The 18175-nt window shown below is 47.9% G+C and overlaps 1 protein-coding gene across 4 annotated transcripts in view; it reads right to left on the bottom strand.

The window, feature by feature from the left end:
- Positions 1-18175, bottom strand: part of zmiz2 (zinc finger, MIZ-type containing 2) — a 41964-nt gene that overhangs the window by 22352 nt on the left and 1437 nt on the right. The window lies entirely within an intron of this gene.

Raw genomic sequence — 18175 nt, 5'->3', positions numbered from 1 at the left:
ATCATTATGAAAACACACACCATATGTGATAAGAGGTAGGACTCAAGGAGAACTGTGGCTTGTGTTGGATTGAGTACTGAGCTTTAACCTAATGTGTTTGTAGTCCACACACACACAGTTTTAAACACTGCTGTTGATGTAGATTCATTCCTGCCCGAGGGGGGGCATGGGGGTTGATATCATGGATGGGTAGGGTTGCTATTTATAGCTCTTTGATATCAGAAGGAACAGGAGAAAAATGTGATGTGGAAAATAGAGAGGAAGAGAGTAGAAGAGAGGAGAGGAGGTGGGGAGGACGGAGGGAGAGGGAGAGAGGGAGGTGGGGAGGAGGAGAAGGGAGAGAGGAGGTGAGAGGTGGAGAGGAGAGAGAGGAGGAAGAGGAGAGGGAGGAGAGAGGGGGAGGGAGGAGAGAGAGAGGGAGGGAGGAGGGTGAGGAGGGAGGAGGGGGGAGGAGAGGGAGAGGGGAGAGGGAGGGGGAGGAAGGAGGGAGGAGGTGAGGAGAGGGGAGGGTGGAGGAGAGGGGAGGGGGAGGAGAGGGAGAGAGGAGAGGGGAGGAGGGAGGAGGTGAGAGGAAGAGAGGGGGAAGAGAGGAGGTGTGTGTTTTAGGGAGGGGGAGGAAGGAGGAGAGGAAGAGAGGAGAGAGGGGAAGAGAGGAGTGTGTGTGTGTGTTTGTCACAGCTTTTCTGTCAGCTGTGACAGCATCTGCATCTCAGTGTGTGTGAGACCGAGAGAGACAGAGAGGGAGGGAGAGAGAGAGATAAATCAGAGTGATGTGTGTGTGTGTGTGTGTGTGTATGCCATTTGTGTATGGTAGGCACATGTGTGTGTGACTGATTCAATTATTGACAACAGCATCAACATCAACAATGAACCCCAGCACCAATTTAACCCTACCCCTCATGCCCCTACAAACACACATCCACACATTCACACACACATTTAAACACAAACACACAAGCACACTCAAACACAGAGATAGACACACAGACGCACACAAATGGGCAGACGCACACAAATGGGCACACACACACACACACACAAAGGTAGATGTCTGCCTGTCTCACCTCCAGTAACAGACTTGCTAATTTGCTGCCAGCCTCTATACCCATCACCCTCCATCTCCTTCTCCCTATCCCTTGCTTTCTTTATACCCATCCTTCCCCTCTCTTTCTCTATCCCTCGCTTTCTCTACACCCATCACCCCTCCCTCCCATTCTTCCTCCCTCTCTCCTCTCTCTCTCTATCCCTCGCTTTCTCTACACCCATCACCCCTCCCTCCCATTCTTCCTCCCTCTCTCCCTCCCTCTCCCTCCATATCCCCTGCTTGCTCTCCTCTCCTCCCAGATTTAGGTCAGACACCCCACAGCTTGAAAGGAGGGATGGATGAAAGCAGAGGAGAGGGAAAGGGAGGAGGGGCACTCTGAAACCAGTGACAGACTTTATCAGGGAGGAGGACACCTACAAGGATAATAAGAGATGAGCCAGAGGGGTGTGTGTGTGTGTGTAAGAGGGTGGGAACATGTTTACTATTCCGTCTGTTTTTTATAATAGGGGCTTGGCTGTTCCAAGGTTGTTGCTGCTTGATGGCATGCACTGCCCTTTTCTTCTGCCAACACACACACACACACACACAAACACACACACCCACACAAACATTTATGGCTGGCTGTTTTGTTTGTACAGATTGTTTGTATCAACCTTATATCTAATTAAGATGTGTGTGTAAGCGTGTGTGAGAGAGTATGTGTGTGTGTGTGTGAGAGAGTATGTGTGTATGAGTGTGCGTTTGTGAGCATGCGTGTGTGTATTTTAATGGTTTAATTAGGCGCCAGTGACCAAAGACCATGGCAGAGTCCACTGCCTTCACTTAAATGAAGTACCAAACAAGATGGTATACACATTACCCTTGCCATGCTACTAGACACACACAAACTTTTTTTTATCATGACCATTCTTCATCCCTGGATTTTATTAGGAGATTTCCTGTGACACTCTACAACAGAGTTCCCTACTCTCTGCTGTGTGTGTGTGTGTGTGTGTGTGTGTGTGTGTGTCTACTCTACTGCTACCAGCACAAACTGTTCATGTCCTGGAATGAACAGAACACGCTGTTCTTTTTCTCACTCTCTCGGTCTCTACTGCTCTCCCCTCACTCTCTTGCTTTTGTGCATCTCTCTCCCCTGGTTCTCTCTCTCCCCTGGTTCTCTCTCTCTCCCCTGGGTCTCTCTCTCTCCCCTGGGTCTCTCTCACCCTCTCTCTCTGGCCTTCTGAACTAATCACTAAATCCCTCCCTCTTCTCCAGCCATGGCCAGCAGAGCCCTACCTCTGCCCTGACTGCTACACACACACACGAAGATACACATAGTCGTACACACTGTCAATCTCTATGTAGTTACACCACTTCTCTCCCTCTCGCGCTCTCCCCCTCCCTCTCTAGTGATTGAGAGGGTTCAGGTTAGGACAGCAGCAACAGAGCAACAAGAGCAGAGGACACACACATGGACACACACATGGACACACACACACACGAAAACAAAGATGAAGCAATAAAGGAAGGAGTAAACAGTGAGAGAGGTCAAAAAAAAAAAAAGAAAGAAAGAAAAGACCCTCTGTGTTAGTGCTCCAGTACAGACTCCGCTCTTGGCATGAAGATATTATCCATACCCTCATATCCGTACCCTCATTCACACACAAACACATATGCTCAATTATGCTCTCATACAAAATCATGATCACAAAAATCATGTTTACACTCTCACACAAAATTAGTTGTGCACGAGCAAGAGAGAGAGAGAGAGAGAGAGAGAGAGAGAGAGAGAGAGAGAGTGTGTGTGTGTGTGTGTGTGTGTGTGTGTGTGTGTGTGTGTGTGAGAGTGAGTGAGTGAGTGAGTGAGAGTGACTTTTGACTGAAAATGCCTTGATAAGGTTTCAATCCTGATGTGGTAACAGCACCAGGCAGAGATGCCAGTTTTTTCCCCATGAGTTTCCCCCATCTCACACAGCTCAATTGCAGCACCTGCTGAAGGTTCAGATTAGCCTGACGAGCCAGACCCACATTAAAATGTAGGGTCTGGGCACTCACCGTTCGCAGTGATTAGTCCGAGGGGCGGGATAATCAGTTGTCTTTCAAATTCCCTCTGCACGCAATAGGACAGCAGCAGCGCTATGAGTCCCATCGTTTCCCACCAGCCGGAGCTAGTTGGCTAGTTCAAACGTTTGCCAACTTAATAAAAGCTTAACTCGTGTCACACGGTTCGCCAACAGCAACATCCATCTTATTTGTTTTCAAGTGGCAGGGAATTCAAGCCAAACCGTTGCAACTCTGCCATCAACCATTATGTTAAGCCCACCTAACGACTCTATACACGATTTCATTGGCCTGATTAAGTTTCGATTTCTGGAGCTCACAAGCCAACGGAGAGTTGCTAGACTAGCCCTGGCAGCAAATGTAATTTGCTGCCGCCAGGGCGCGTCTAGATTTCTAGGCTAGGTTCAGATGGCTCACAAAGCTTTTCTCAGGTATGTAGTTGTGGACAGTGGATTTATACCTGCTTGTGGCATGTAAAACCAGTTTCACATACTAACACACACACATATATGCACACCTACATATAAACAGACACACACAAACCTACATATACACACAAAATTAAGATTGTTTGGTCTCATACTAAAAGAAGATTGTTTGGTAGTACCCAGAAAAAGATTGCTTGCTAGTACCCAGAATCCTCTGGGGTCTGAACACAGAGTAAGATCACTGTTTGTGTCTGTAGAGGAATCCCTGTAGTATTGAGTGATCTCTTCCTGGTTGGAGATGATCGATGTTTGCCTTTCTCTTATGCAAAGCTCTTCTGTTTCCATGCAAATCCCATCTGCCACCTCCCTTTGGACAAACTGACCACAGGCACATTTAATCAGCCAGCAAACAAAACACACACACAAACACACACACACACTTTGAACAGAGAATCATATTGGTTCTTTAGAATGTTAGAGGGTTCTTCACAGCACAAAGTGGTAAAAAGTCTGGTACTTCATAACAGAATGTGAAAGTCAGAAGGAGAAGAAGCTTAAAGGGACCTTAAGCAGTTTTTGCAATTCCTTCACCGTTTTTTGCGCGCCGTTTTCTCTACAAAGCTCCCCCTACAGCTTTGGAGCATATATTTTACGACATTCTTCGCTCGGTCAGTCTGCGGTTTCCTCTTTCCCTGTTCCTCCGACAGCAGTTTACTCACTTTCTGTTTCTTTTCATTGGCTCTGCTATGACGAATATGTAAGAAACTCCAACGCTACCTTGTTCCAGCCGGTGTTTGGCGGGTATGTGTGGAGTGCCATAAAGCAATAGGTTACAACGCAAGGCCACGAGACTTTCTAATTCTGAGGCCAGCGGCTCAATGGCTTTTCTGCTCACAGACGCTAGGGGGAAGTGAGGCGGCCACCATTCAACCAGTAAAAAATCATATAACCATTCCAATGACTCCGAAGCTGTTACGTTAAGGTAAATTAAGCTAAAAAAACGGCATAGTTCATAGAGTCAACTGGAACCATTGAGATAGTGCTTCCACAGGAACCAGCAATAGAGACCGTTTCAATGACACTGAGCGTAGCAAAGTAAAAGCCCTATGTAGAAGGGCAGGATGTTTATTTATGAACACTGTGACTAACCCTGAGTGCTAGCCTCTCCATCACGGGACACTATCTTTCTTGTTTGGCAGACATTGGTGATGTTATCAGTATGTAGCCTAGCATCTTTACAGCGCGCAGGGCACAGAGCTAAATGTGCCGGATGGATCCCACAAACATATCAAAGCGTGTGTGATGTCGCCAGTCGCCGGGCGGAATGGGGCTCCTTCATGATTCATGAGCCATCTGTAAGCAGTTTGTAGCGACACCGGTTTGCATGTTAACCGCAGCTAACGTGGGGAGCCGGGCTAAAAGGCTATCTAACAGTTTGTAGCGACACTGGTTAGCATGTGAACCACAGTTAATGTGATGAGCTGGCCCAACAGGCCATTTAACTGTGCTCATAGCGACACTGGTTAGCATGTGGGCGGCACGGTGTGACGAGTTGGGCTAAAAGGCTGCTTAGCTCGACAGAAAGACGCAGGGATGCACAACACTTGGGGTCAGAGGTCAAAGAACACATCGGTCACAAGCTTCTCCTCAACGCCCCCATCTTCTCAAAGGCAGTGTGGTGCGTGTCCACTACCCCCGCCCTAAGAGCAGTGTTGCCTCCGCCATTAGCTTGTCTAATGTGACAGTAATGGCAGCCCCCCTGGTGAAAAGCCATCATTGGCTGCTGCACTCTTTTACTCCCTCCTCTCGTCTGGGTGTGATTTGCTGGTGTCTCGTGTCAATCAAGCACTTTGAAGACTGGAGGACTCCACTTGCTGAATGAACAATTGCCTCTCTCAACCTACCTGACAAACCGACAATAGCGTTCTACAATTATATTCGCAGGGAAGAACACCAGAGCCAGTCACATCTACTGAAGAAGCCCGACAGAACAATAGATCCAAATAAACAATTCTACAAGGCTTGCTTGTTGATCAATAGCACTGTGTAAGTCAATCAATGAAATGCCTGTCAAATCCTTCTTGCTGAAGATGTCACCGCTAACGTTCATCTCTCATGAATGATATCAGTTGAATTGGCAGTCAATGCCTTTTCTCTGTTCAAGTTGTCGAAACGTGGTGAAAAAAATGTGTCTGAAAGAGAGAGAGACGGAGAGAGAAAGAGAGAGAGAGAAAGAAAAGAGAGAGAGAAAGAAAGAGAAAGAGAGAGAGAGAAAGAAAGAAAGAGAAAGAAAGAGAGAGAACAAGCATGTGTGTGTGTGCCTGAGAGAGAAAAAGATAAAGTGTGTGTGTGTGTGTGTAGACACTGAGAGGGTGCTGCTGTATTGATTCGCCTGACACTGCTGACCAGTGTGTCTGTCTCTCTATGCCCTTCACAGGCGTAGTCAGCTGGTTTGTTCAAGGGCCTCTCTGAAGAGGATGAAAAGGAGAAGAGAAGAGAACGTGTCTGACTTCCCACTCTCAGCTGCTCACTATCTCTCTTCTTCCATCTCTCTTCATCTTCTCTCTGCTTTCCTTCCTTCACCCTCTCTCCCTCTCTTTCTGTCCTCCTCTCTTTCTCCCTCCCTCCCTCCCTCTCTCTCCCTTGTGCTTTTTATCTCCCTCTCCCTCCTCCCTTTCAGTCATGCAACGTGACTGACCCAGCACACTGCAGTCTCTCGCTCCCTCTTTTCCTCCCTCTCCCTCTCTTTCTTTTCCTCCCTCTCCCTCTCTTTCTTTTCCTCCCTCTCCCTCTCTCCCTCTCCCTCTTTTCCTCCCTCTCCCTCTCTCCCTCTCCCCTCTTTTCCTCCCTCTCCCTCTCTCCCTCTCCCTCTTTTCCTCCCTCTCCCTCTCCCTCTTTTCCTCCCTCTCCCTCTCTGCCTCTCCCCCTCTCCCTTTTTCTTTTTCTCCCTCTCCCTCTCTCTCCCCCTCTCCCTTTTTCTTTTCCTCCCTCTCCCTCTCTCTCCCTCCCTTCTCTGGTGTAAAACGAAAAACAGGTTGACTGACGGATGGTTTGGCTAATGAGTGGAGACAGAATCTGCTCACACACTCATACACACTCTGTCACACACGTCACGTACACACACACACATACTTGATCACACACAAACACACTCATACACACTCAATCTCCCTATCCCTCACACATACACAAAGAGAAAGAGACAGACACACATACACACCTTCTCTCCCCCAAACAGACACAAAAAGACAGACATTCACACTCAATCACACACAGAGACAGACACAGACCAGCGAGTCAGGCTCAGACAGCTTATGACTTTGCGCGCGCACGCACGCAACATTCTTCAAGTGGCAGAGCAGAGTGTGTAAGGAGATGCTATCAGATGCAGAGCAATGGATGTGACGGTCAACCTCACCTTACAGGGTGGTGTGTGTGTGTGTGTGTGTGTGTGTGTGTGTGTGTGTGTGAAAGAGAATGAGTGAGTGATTTATGGATGACAGTGGGGTACATTATTATTGGTTTGAACAGGAAGATGATGCATCTTGTTAGTTTCCAGATAATCAGGAAGTGATCACAGTCACATCAAGAGCTTGATGCTACCCACTGCATGCACAAGCACAAACAAACACACACACACACAACTTTTATATTTGACTTTTGAACCCTATCAATTGGAGGCTGTAGGAGGAGTGCCCACTGCACGTGTGTGTGTGTGCGTGTGCGTGTGCGTGTGTGTGTGTGTGAGAGAGAGAGAGAGATGGGAGCGGAGGGGGGACCTGTCTGGCGCTCCAGGAAGCCAAAAGCCAGTTCATAACCACAGCAGCCGAAAAGGGAACTAAGTTTAACAGCACCGCTGAAAGTGGTGTGTGTGTGTGTGTGTGTGTGTGTGAGACTGTATGAACACTAAGGTTTCTCTCTTTACCACTTGCTGCCTGTGGGTCTGTGTGTGTTTGTAGCCAAGGGCGCTGAGCCTTGGTAATCATTACATCGTCATGCATCAGCACCTGGATTGGTATGTGTGTATGTCTTGCAGACGTCATAGCAACAGGCCTGCATCAGCGTTGTGTTTTCATGTGTGTGCATTTGTCGGAAATATCTATGAGTAAGAGTCCCAACCCCAGTGCCTCCTCGCTTGTCCGATGCCTTCCCATCACACACACACACACACACACACACCTCTAGCAAATCTGCATTCTTCTTTGATACTGTACTTGCAAACCTCCCATGACTGTTAAAGACAGGCTGCAGCTTAGTCACCCAGCTTGGAACAGGCACACACACACACACACACACACAGACACAGACACACGTAAGTACATATTGCTGTGTCTTCATGCTCCATCACCCAGCGGGAGAAACACTGGATGAAAAGCCACTGCACTTTCCCATGTGACAGAGGAGCTATTTTAAGGCCCACCGATAAATATATATATAAAAAAAAAAAAAACACATGGACATTTGTGCACTTGCGTCTTGTAAGACACAGATACGCGCCGCGCGACGCGCATCGAAAATGAGAACACACTCTCCGCTCCTGGTGGAACAAGAAGGTGATGATTCATTGGTGATGTCAGAAAGGTCAATCCTGTGCTAGACCCAAGTGTGAGTGTGTGTGTGTGTTAAGTCACAATCGCTGACCATCTCCTGTCACCTTATGTGAAATACTGAACCGTGTTACCAAAAATAGTCTGTGAACCAGAATCAGCATCTGTCATTATTCTTCATGCTTCTTATGCATCTTGTATGAATGTGTGTCTCAATCAAAACGAGTCTGAAGCTGCAAGTTATCGTCCTCCATACTCAACCGTGTCTTTCTGCATGCTACTTTAGTGTGAAAAGACCTGGTCACGGTCTCGGTGACAGGCCTAGTCATCTCATGCATGTCTATATAAGGCTTAGGCTATGGCCACTGATTCACACCCATTTGCCTGTGTAGGACTTAAGTCACTTTTCGTATCTAATTAGTTGACTGCTTCCAGAAACTACAGAACAAACCTACACCAATAGTGCAGAGGTGATTGTGAGTTACAAGCGAAATCACTCACTCACTCTATTAATACTCTCAGTGTATATTCCCAAACGAGTGATGTTATATTGAAACCACTCTGAATTTACAGAAGGTAGCGCATCGGCGCTAATTAGCGCCAGCACCATGCAGTGCACTGTGGGAAGCATTAGCAGTCTGTGTGCCATTAGCACCCCGAGAGCTGCAGATGGTCCATACCGGCCTAAGCGGGTGCCCATATAGCAGGTGCCAGTGTGCCAACACTAGGGATAAAGACTGGATAATGCTAGGCATTTAGGCGGGTAATGATGGGCATAAACAGTGACTAATGCTTAGCATCAAGGCTGGCAATACTGGCTTCCAGGGTGGCTAATCTTCAGCATAAAGAGTAGCTTATGCTAGATGCCAACAGTGCTAAATCATCAGCATAAAGAATCGCTTATGCTAACTGACAAGAGTGGCTAATCAAGTGCCACCATCAAGGGCATCAAGGGACGCTGGAAATGAAATGTAAGGTTTATACCCTCTGATTCTGGTGGAAGGCTGCTGATATTTGACCTTAACAGCCAATCAAATTACACCCACCCTTTTCCTGTGTCATATTCATTCTATCTATCTATCTATCTATCTATCTATCTATCTATCTATCTATCTATCTATCTATCTATCAATCAGTCACACTACACAGCAGTTGTTTATTTCCCCATTTTCAGATCCGGGTTGACCAATGTTCAGGAGGCATCAGGAATCGTTAACCAGGGGCATCAGTGGGAACCAATCATGCGTGCGTGTGTGTATACTGTGGAATGGGATGGTGTGAAATGAGGCTGCACATTACCCACCCCTCCACACACACACGCACACACATATACACAGCTGTTGTAATTACAGTCACCCAAGATCATCGCTGTCAGGTAGGTGAAAGGTGTGTGTAAATATTTTTGTACAGGTTTTCTACAACAGGTGTGGGTATTTGTGTGTGCGTTTGTGTCTTTAGGGTCTCCTCTCCTCTCCTCTCCTCTCTCTGCCATCCTTCTCTCCTCCCCTCTCATCTCCCCCTCCATTCTACCCCTCCCCCTCTCTCTTCCTTTTTGTTATTTGTCTCCTCAGTGATGGATGGACCCTCAGACCACCTCCTCATCCTACTGCTGCTCCTCAATTACAGCAGTGGACCATAAGTGGGGCTCACTTCCACAGGGGGCGGGGATGAGGATGAGGATGAGGATGAGGGGTCTAACATGGGAAAGGGGACGTTTTAGGCTGGATGAGCTGGGAGGAGCATGGCCAGTAAGCAGGGTTTGGAGGGGGGGGGGGGGGTGAGTGTGTGGGGGGGGGTTGGGTGTATGTGTTTGGGTGGAGGAGCAGGGAGTGGGGAGGCCTATGGCCATTAGATGACACCGGGGTGACTAGTTTTACACATGAGGGGGGCACAGACCGACAGACAAACAGTCACACACACACACACACAAAGCACCTCAGAGGTCGAGTGGGCAGGCGTTGAAGTCATATGATTAGTCAATAGGCTGACATCAAAGATGAGGCTCACGCTGAATGAGCAGATGTCATTTCTCATATTAGCAGCAGCAGTCTAAAGCCACATTATGCTAGCATGATTGTTAGCAACATTAGTTATTACTTTAAATCACAAACACGAGACTCAGTGAGCCTGTAGGTTCAACACAGGTTTTCAAAAGGTCCCTGACAATTGCTTCCCTTCAAGCTTCCCTTTTTTTTTATTCAAAACATGTACTTATACGATCCAGTCTGGGCAACCGAGATGGAACGCGCTCAAACTCGCACACACTTCTATCAAGATCTTCACAACCTCGAGTAACACCACAACATTAATGGAATGTGCAGGATTAACTGGAACATCATCTCACACACACACAAACACATTCCAACACTTTCATACATAACACACTTCCTTGTTTTACACACAGGTCTTCAAAAAAGCTTAACACACAAACAACACCCAGCATGCAACAGTCTACAACACTCTCTCTCCCAAGCACCGAACACACACCTGCGCTCTCACACAGCACGCCCATGCACTCTCACCGTAACAACTACAACACTAATCATTCTTACTAGCTGAAGAAAGAGAGAGAGAGAGAGAGAGAGAGAGAGAGAGAGAGAGAGAGAGAGAGAGAGAACCACGGACGATGATCTGAGTGGAGTGAGGGGCTCACAGAGGTGCCGATCCTTCACAGGTGGCCAAAAGAGTTGCCTGCTGCCTGAGCGCGCATACACACACAAACACACACACGCACGCACACAGACACCACCTAATCCTTCTGATCTGGAACAGCTGTCACCACGGTGATCTAAAAATAAAGCCGTGTGTGTGTGCGTGGGGATGAGTTTTTGATGCATCTCATTCTCTTTGTCTTTCTCTGCATCTCTGCATGAACTTGAAGTAGCACACCATTAGGAAAAGTGTGTTGCGCGCACACACACACACACACACACACACACACACACACACAGAGCAATGCAAAATGTGGACAGGCCACAAAACGAAACCTTCCTCTTTCATAGATCATAATGCCACAGACAGAAAGCATCATCAGATTAACGACAGCAAAGGTCACGGTGGTTATCGAAGCTCTTACATGCAGTCCAGAGGGGGTCATGGAAACTGAATAACGAACGAACAAGGAAGAAACGATACACTTCTAACATTAGGCAATCCCCTCAATCATCCACTGGCTTGCAGGACTTTCCCCGAGGAGAATCAGACCCTGAACTGGGCCACGTGACAGCCGGAACTGGGCCACGTGACAGCCGGAACTGGGCCATGTGACAGCCGGAACTGGGGCAGAACCAAGCAAGAGCTTGCTGGTCTCGGCGCCATTTTTTGGCCGGTACCAGCCCGTGACCATAAAAAATAAAAACAATGGACAGCGTACGGCCGTACACTCAGTAGAATTAAAAAATGGGGGAGATTTACCCAAATATGGTCAGTATGGTCAGCTCCAAACCTGGAGGATTCTATTACTGTACTTATCCTGGCTCCAAATTTTGTCAAGACACATGTTGGATTCTCCAGGCTTCAAGTGCAGGACACCACACAGTCCATGCTTTCTACTGCCATTAGCGACAACAGAGTACTGAGGTCTTACTGAGTACTGTTCTTCTTCAGTACACACACACACACACACACACCTTTTTTCAATACTAACATTTTTTGGAACTTTTTGCAACAGCAGCCTGTTTCAAGTTGAAAACTAGCCCATGAAGTCCCTCCGTTCAAACTGACTCCAGGGCTTCTGCAAACTTCTGGTTCCAAGTTGGCGATGTGGATGTCCCCACCCCCACCCAAATCCAAACTAAATTCCCAGGATTCCTTGCTGCTGGCAGAAAGGTATTCAGCACTGCCCCACTGACCCAACGCATTGATACCAAACACAAAGTGTCGTCACCTTTTTTCGCCTTCAGAGTAAACAACCCAAGGGCTGCGTCCGCCATTGTGACTGAGTGGGGTTTTGTGTGGTCAAGCAAGGAGAAGAAGCCAGGCAAGGCCAGGGGAGATCAAAGCAACCAAGCAATGGACACACACACACACAGACACAGACACAGACACACACACACACACACACAGACACAGACGAGAGCAAACAGCAGCTGCTGTGAAAGGGAGTAAGAGAATGAGGAACAGACCTGACAGAGCGAGTTACCTGCCCCCACCCCTAACCTCGGCTCGCCCTTCCCCCGCACACCCATTCTGTCCTCACGTCTTCAGGCCATTTCACTGCAACCCTGTCCTTTCACCGTGTGTGTGTGTGTGTGTGTGTGTGTGTGTGGTGTTATCAAAGGAGACACGCCACCAAAGCACCCCTTCACCCAGATACTCGCACATACTCCTTAATCCCTAGAAGCTCAATTTAAAATTAAACTACTTTTCCCCATCAGTCACAATAACCTGACAAAGCCAAAAAAATAAAACATGCAATAATAAATAAAAAAAACAACGCAATAATATGATGTCAAACTTGACCAATAGCCCACACACATGAACAATCACCGTCTATTGAGAATGTTTAGAGATTAGCACACTCTCTCTGAGAATAATGTTCCCTTTTCCTTTCCCCATCAGGCCTAAACTCAGACAGCTGTGACTCTGATCAGGACCGGTTTTGCACATAGTCCAGACCCGGTTTGATCCAGTCTGTAGTGAGGAGCTCATGAACCCCCTCCTGCTGGTCCCCTGGCCACACACACACACACACACACACACACACACACACACACACACACACACACACACACACACACACAAGGCCCCAGTCTTTATCTGAGGAGATGAGATGAGGAAACAGAGGAGGCCTTACAGAGTCTTAAGGCCCATTGCCCCCCCGCCCCCCAGGGCCCTAAGGCAGGATCTGAGCCTGCTTGTGTTGTTTACAGAGTACGGGCGAGTCATCGGAGCAAACAGCTCAGCTGGGCAGGGGGACCGAGAGGTGGAGAAGACTTGGACAATGAGAGGCTCCAAGTACATCATTAGCAATCTGATGAGGCCTTTTAATAAAGATAAGTATAAGTATATATACTCTTTTGATCCCGTGAAGGAAATTTGGTCTCGTATCCCAAATTTATCCCAATCCGTGAATTAGTGAAAAACACACAGCACACAGTGTACACACAGTGAGGTGAAGTACACACTAATCCTGGCACAATGAGCTGCCTGCATCAACAGCGGCGCTCAGGGAGCAGTGAGGGGTTAGGTGCCTTGCTCAAGGGCACTTCAGCCGTGCCTACTGGTCGGGGTTCAACCCAGCAACCCTCCGGTTACAGGTCCGAAGTGCTAACCAGTAGGCCACGGCTGCCTAATACAGCATGGATAGATACAGCTTCTGCACAGACAGCAGGCCAAGGCCTCTATGGATCAGGATTTAAAGCAACACCAAAGAGTTTTTTGTACCTTAATATAATGTTTCCAAAATAGTTTCAGTGGTTCATCAACTCGTAACAGGGTGAACGGCACTTCTGCATTCGCTTCGCGGCCCTCTATCGGTTATAACCGCACTATGCAAGTTTGCCAGATCGGGTAGCGGATCTGTAGTTTGATGGAATGAGACATAAGAAACTACAAATTTGACTTGCATCTGATGTCGCAATACATAATACTTTCATTAAATCGTGCAACATACTCTGCCGTGTCTGTGGACATGTTATTTGCAATGCCAGTGCTAAATAAACAAATAGCATGCGTGCGACAGAGGAAAAGTGCTTTAGTGTTGCTTTAAGCCAATTACTATTGATAGTTCACCATCTTCAAACCCCAGCCCTTAAGAACAAGGGTTGACTTATTACAAGAGTAGCACTTTGGCACAACAGGGACTCAAGTCGGGCAGGCTCAGTGACCTTTACCCCATCCACACACACACACACACACACACACACACACACACACACACCTGTAAACAAGTAAAGAAGCTGTTCGTCAAGCTCTGCTTGGACCTGGGCCAGCCACAGTGGCAGCTATGCAAATGAGAGGACAGAAGTCGCACAGAGAGTTTGGCCTGGGTGCTGCCTCTCCTCTCCGCACTGCGTGAGGGAGGAGGAGATTTTACCCACAATGCACTATCCCTATTCTACACAGGATGTGGCAAGCCCATTACAGATAAAACAAATAAAAACCAGATCATCAAGCTCTGGGGCCCTTAGTAAGATGCAAAGACACACAACAGTCCCCTTCCAACTACATGGCAATTGTTCCATTATTAACCCCAACAAGACACATTTGTATACACCAAGATGCTGGTTACGGCAAATACTGCAAATTCTCATGACCCTACCATCCACCTAATCTCTGCAATTACCAGGTCTATGCAGAAATTATAGGACCGTAAATGTTGCAGAGAACATTGATTGGGTATTAAGTTTGATCCTACAACCACACGACAGCAAAGAGTCACAACCGGCAGCGCTTACTGCAACTCCTGCACCAAATGAGTTCCTGTCCTCCTCGCAGCCTGAGAGAGAGAGAGAGAGAGAGAGAGAGAGAGAGAGAGAGAGAGAGAGAGAGAGAGAGAGAGAGAGAGAGAGAGAGAGAGAGAGAGAGAGTAAGATGAGAGCTGTGTGGAGTGGAGAGGCTGGAAGCATGTGGGAAGGGAGGCGGGGCGGATTACTGCGGGCCTGCACAGCCCGGTCTATCTAACCCTAACCCTATGTGCTGCCACCCCTGTTGTGCCCAGGCTGTCGGAACGGCCACCTGCATCCCCACCAGCTCAACAGAGACACGTTTATGGCCACAAGGCCGTTTATGGCCACTTCAGCATGCTCCACAGCATGGAGGCCAGCTTGAGACTTCAGAGGGCTAACTGCGACCCTTTGGATGGCTGAGAGGAGAGAGGAGATATGGGAACACTTTAGAGGCATGCACACCTTTGTGCTCTAGAGTCCACATCATGATAGCCAACAACTGAAGAAAGGAAATTTGTGATCCGGCTTCTTTTTAAAATAATCTGAAGAATGCATGTAGCTCGAGGCTTTCTGCTGCTGAAAGCCTGTGATGTAGAAGACAGGTCGACTCGGGAGTGATTTAAGAAACCAGACCAAAGAACCCCCGAGGCATACATGCTCAAGAAAGCATCCTTTTGTTGTTCTTTATTTCCATGAGAGCGGTAAAACAAATTGATTTGACTATTTCCGACTGTCTGGAATCCATAGCAGCAGGACTGCCAACAGCTCGGGGGGGTGGAGAGGAATCTGTGACGGAGACATGAGGTTCACCACCTCCGCCACTTCCACCTCTCGCCTCCCAGACACTGGCAGCTGGTCGCAGGCCACGGGATGGGTTCTTTTCAGGGGATGGGTTCTGTTCAGGGGATGGGTTCTAGAGTCTGCCCTTTTGAGTGTGTGCAGACCCGCACATGACTCTCACCTCAATCACATAGCAATAGAGGATGCTAAACTGAAGTGCTACTGTACCACACACACACGCAAACGCGCGCACACACGCACGCACACACACACACAGACACACAGCATCCTGGTTCCCATGCTTCCAGAGAAAATCCTTCATGCTGTCACACCGTCTCAGTGAACACTAATCTAAGGCATGCCCTTCGACCACAGTGACATCTGATCTTATCCACCACAAGCTTCCCAAGAGTTTGTGGGGACATCAACACAAACACACACAAACTGCTTTCAGACCTAGGTGCAAGTCCGCATGTCTGGATGTCAAGCGGTTGGGCCATATATCTGAACAACATAACCGGACCTTTGGAAGTTCCTCCTTTGGAACTTAGCCGGTTCTTACACTACTCCCCTCCTAGTATTTCCGACAGACATTATGTAAATAAGCTTCATTCTGAATGAAGCAAAGAACATGCAGAGATTCTGTTTATGTGCATGTACAACCACGTTCAACCATGCGGAGATTCTGTTAGCATCATATCTGAACCACCCGAAGGGTCGGACCTCCGTTTAACGACGATCCGCGTGCTGCGGAGGACGTGTCTGAAAGCAGCTACACACACACACACACACACACACAGGATATCTCAGCACAAACCACTGTACACGGACCCACTACTGCTCCACAGACATCAAACTGTTCTGAGACAACACTGGTTGTGCCAGGACACACAGAGAGAGAGCAAGAGATGGAGACAGACGCCGGAGCTCAGAGTGCATCCTGGGATACCCTCCTGACCCGAGCCCCCCGTCTCAACCCCCGAACCCCCAGAATAGTCCCGAGTCCAGACACGGACTGACGGGCAGCACACTGTATATATCCCTGTTCCAGACAGCTCCTCCGCCCCCTCACACACACACACACACACACACACACACACACACACACACACACACACACACACACACACACACACACACACACACACACACACACACACACACACACACACACACACACACACACACACACACACTCTGTGGATATAAAAAGCTGACTGGCAATGTGGAGGGATCTCTTCAGTGTGCAGTATGAAAGAGAAGTGTGTGTGTGTGTGTGTGTGTGTGTGTGTGGTGGGGGGAGAGGCAGAGCTGCTCGCTCAGAGTTGAGGTGACCTCGTGGAGCTCAGTTCTAATTGCTATGCAAATGTCTTACTTTACACAACAGTAGAGTGAAGGACTCCCTCACTCTTGCAAACTCGCTCTCAGACACACAAACACACACACATACATTACTGAAACTCAAGACTCTTTGACTGAAATCTTTGTTGAGTGAAGAATCAGACGTTTAGAGATTGTTCAGAGGCATCTCAAGAGCTTTTTCCAAGTGAGAATGAATAGCAGCACTAACAAACAAACACACACACACACACAAACAAACACACAAACACAGATTACTTCACAGACATTCCAGGGGGCCTGGTGTTGACCAATGAGAGAGAGAACATCGCTCCAACCAGATGGGTATGAGAGGAGACTGCGAGTCTCTTATCATGCAGCCATTCAGGCCCAGCGAAACAAAGTGGCCACCTCAGGTGAGCCACATCCTTCATTGTTTCGCTCTCAAACACCAGCACCCAGATAAGATTACTTGGAGCTCTTTCAGTTCCCTCTCTAGGCCGCCAGCCCAGCACTGTTGTGTTGACACATCCTTGGACATACAAAAAATAGATAGATAAATAAATAAATAAATAAATAAATAAAAACTGCTATCATCACGCTGAAAGCTCCCACAGCCAAGACCACAAGGAGAGCTTACTCGACTCGAGGCTATAATATAAAGTGATGGATTTCAATATGCACTCCGGCTATTTTTACAAGCTGGTCGAAAAAGGGACCCGACGCACATCACAAGCTAGTTGATGGGGCCTATTAATAAAGACACATTTTGCACACACAGGGAGAGCACAGGTCTGCTTGGGGTTAAGATAAACAAATTACCATGACATATACAATATACCCATGAGCACTTGGTTTGTACAGCAAAATAAAAAAAAATACAAATCACTGAATAATAGCTTATTGGGAGTAAAACAATTCCCAAACCAAAATAAGTCTTTAGGGATATGTAAGAACAGGGATATATACAGCCAAACTGAGGCTTGTTCTGGAACAGAGCTGGCTCTGATCTGGTTCTGAGAGGGCCCCTCTCTGGGAACCTCGGCTTGCCTGTGCCCCGTCTCCGTGGGAACATGCGGCTCTGGCTGACTTCCTGTGGCCCTGTCTGTCTGTCTGCCGGCCCGGTCATCCTGGCGTGAGCCTGAGAATGATCCCTGCAGCGCACGGCGGCAGCGCAGATCAGGTCGAGATCCTCGCCATCTGTCTGCCAGCCTCACCATTTTATGCCAAGCTGCACCGCGCTGAGGCCACTGCCACACACACACACCATACACACACACAGTACTCCGAAACCAAATTTCCATTAAAAATGTCCCAACATCACATTGTATCGACTGAAACTGAAATGCAGCACAATCATAAACATCTTTAACCTGTTCACACAAATTTCAGCCAAGATTGTAGCAGACTCTCTACAGACCTGTCCCTGGCGTGGTGGGTCTGCACGGGACCAGCTTCTAATCTGATCCCCTCTACAGTTCCACAGCTTGCAGTTTCCTGTCAGAGACTGAATCTGAGAGATCAGTCAGTGGACGAATGCTCAACCAAAACTTAGACAGAACAAATACCAGGAATGATTTCGTTTTTGCCTTTGTTTCCAAAGTC

The sequence above is a fragment of the Alosa alosa genome, chromosome 12 (assembly GCF_017589495.1).
Source record: "Alosa alosa isolate M-15738 ecotype Scorff River chromosome 12, AALO_Geno_1.1, whole genome shotgun sequence".
NCBI classification, from domain to species: domain Eukaryota; kingdom Metazoa; phylum Chordata; class Actinopteri; order Clupeiformes; family Clupeidae; genus Alosa; species Alosa alosa.
Note: the sequence above shows the minus strand (reverse complement) of the source record. Positions and strands in the feature narration are given on the sequence as shown.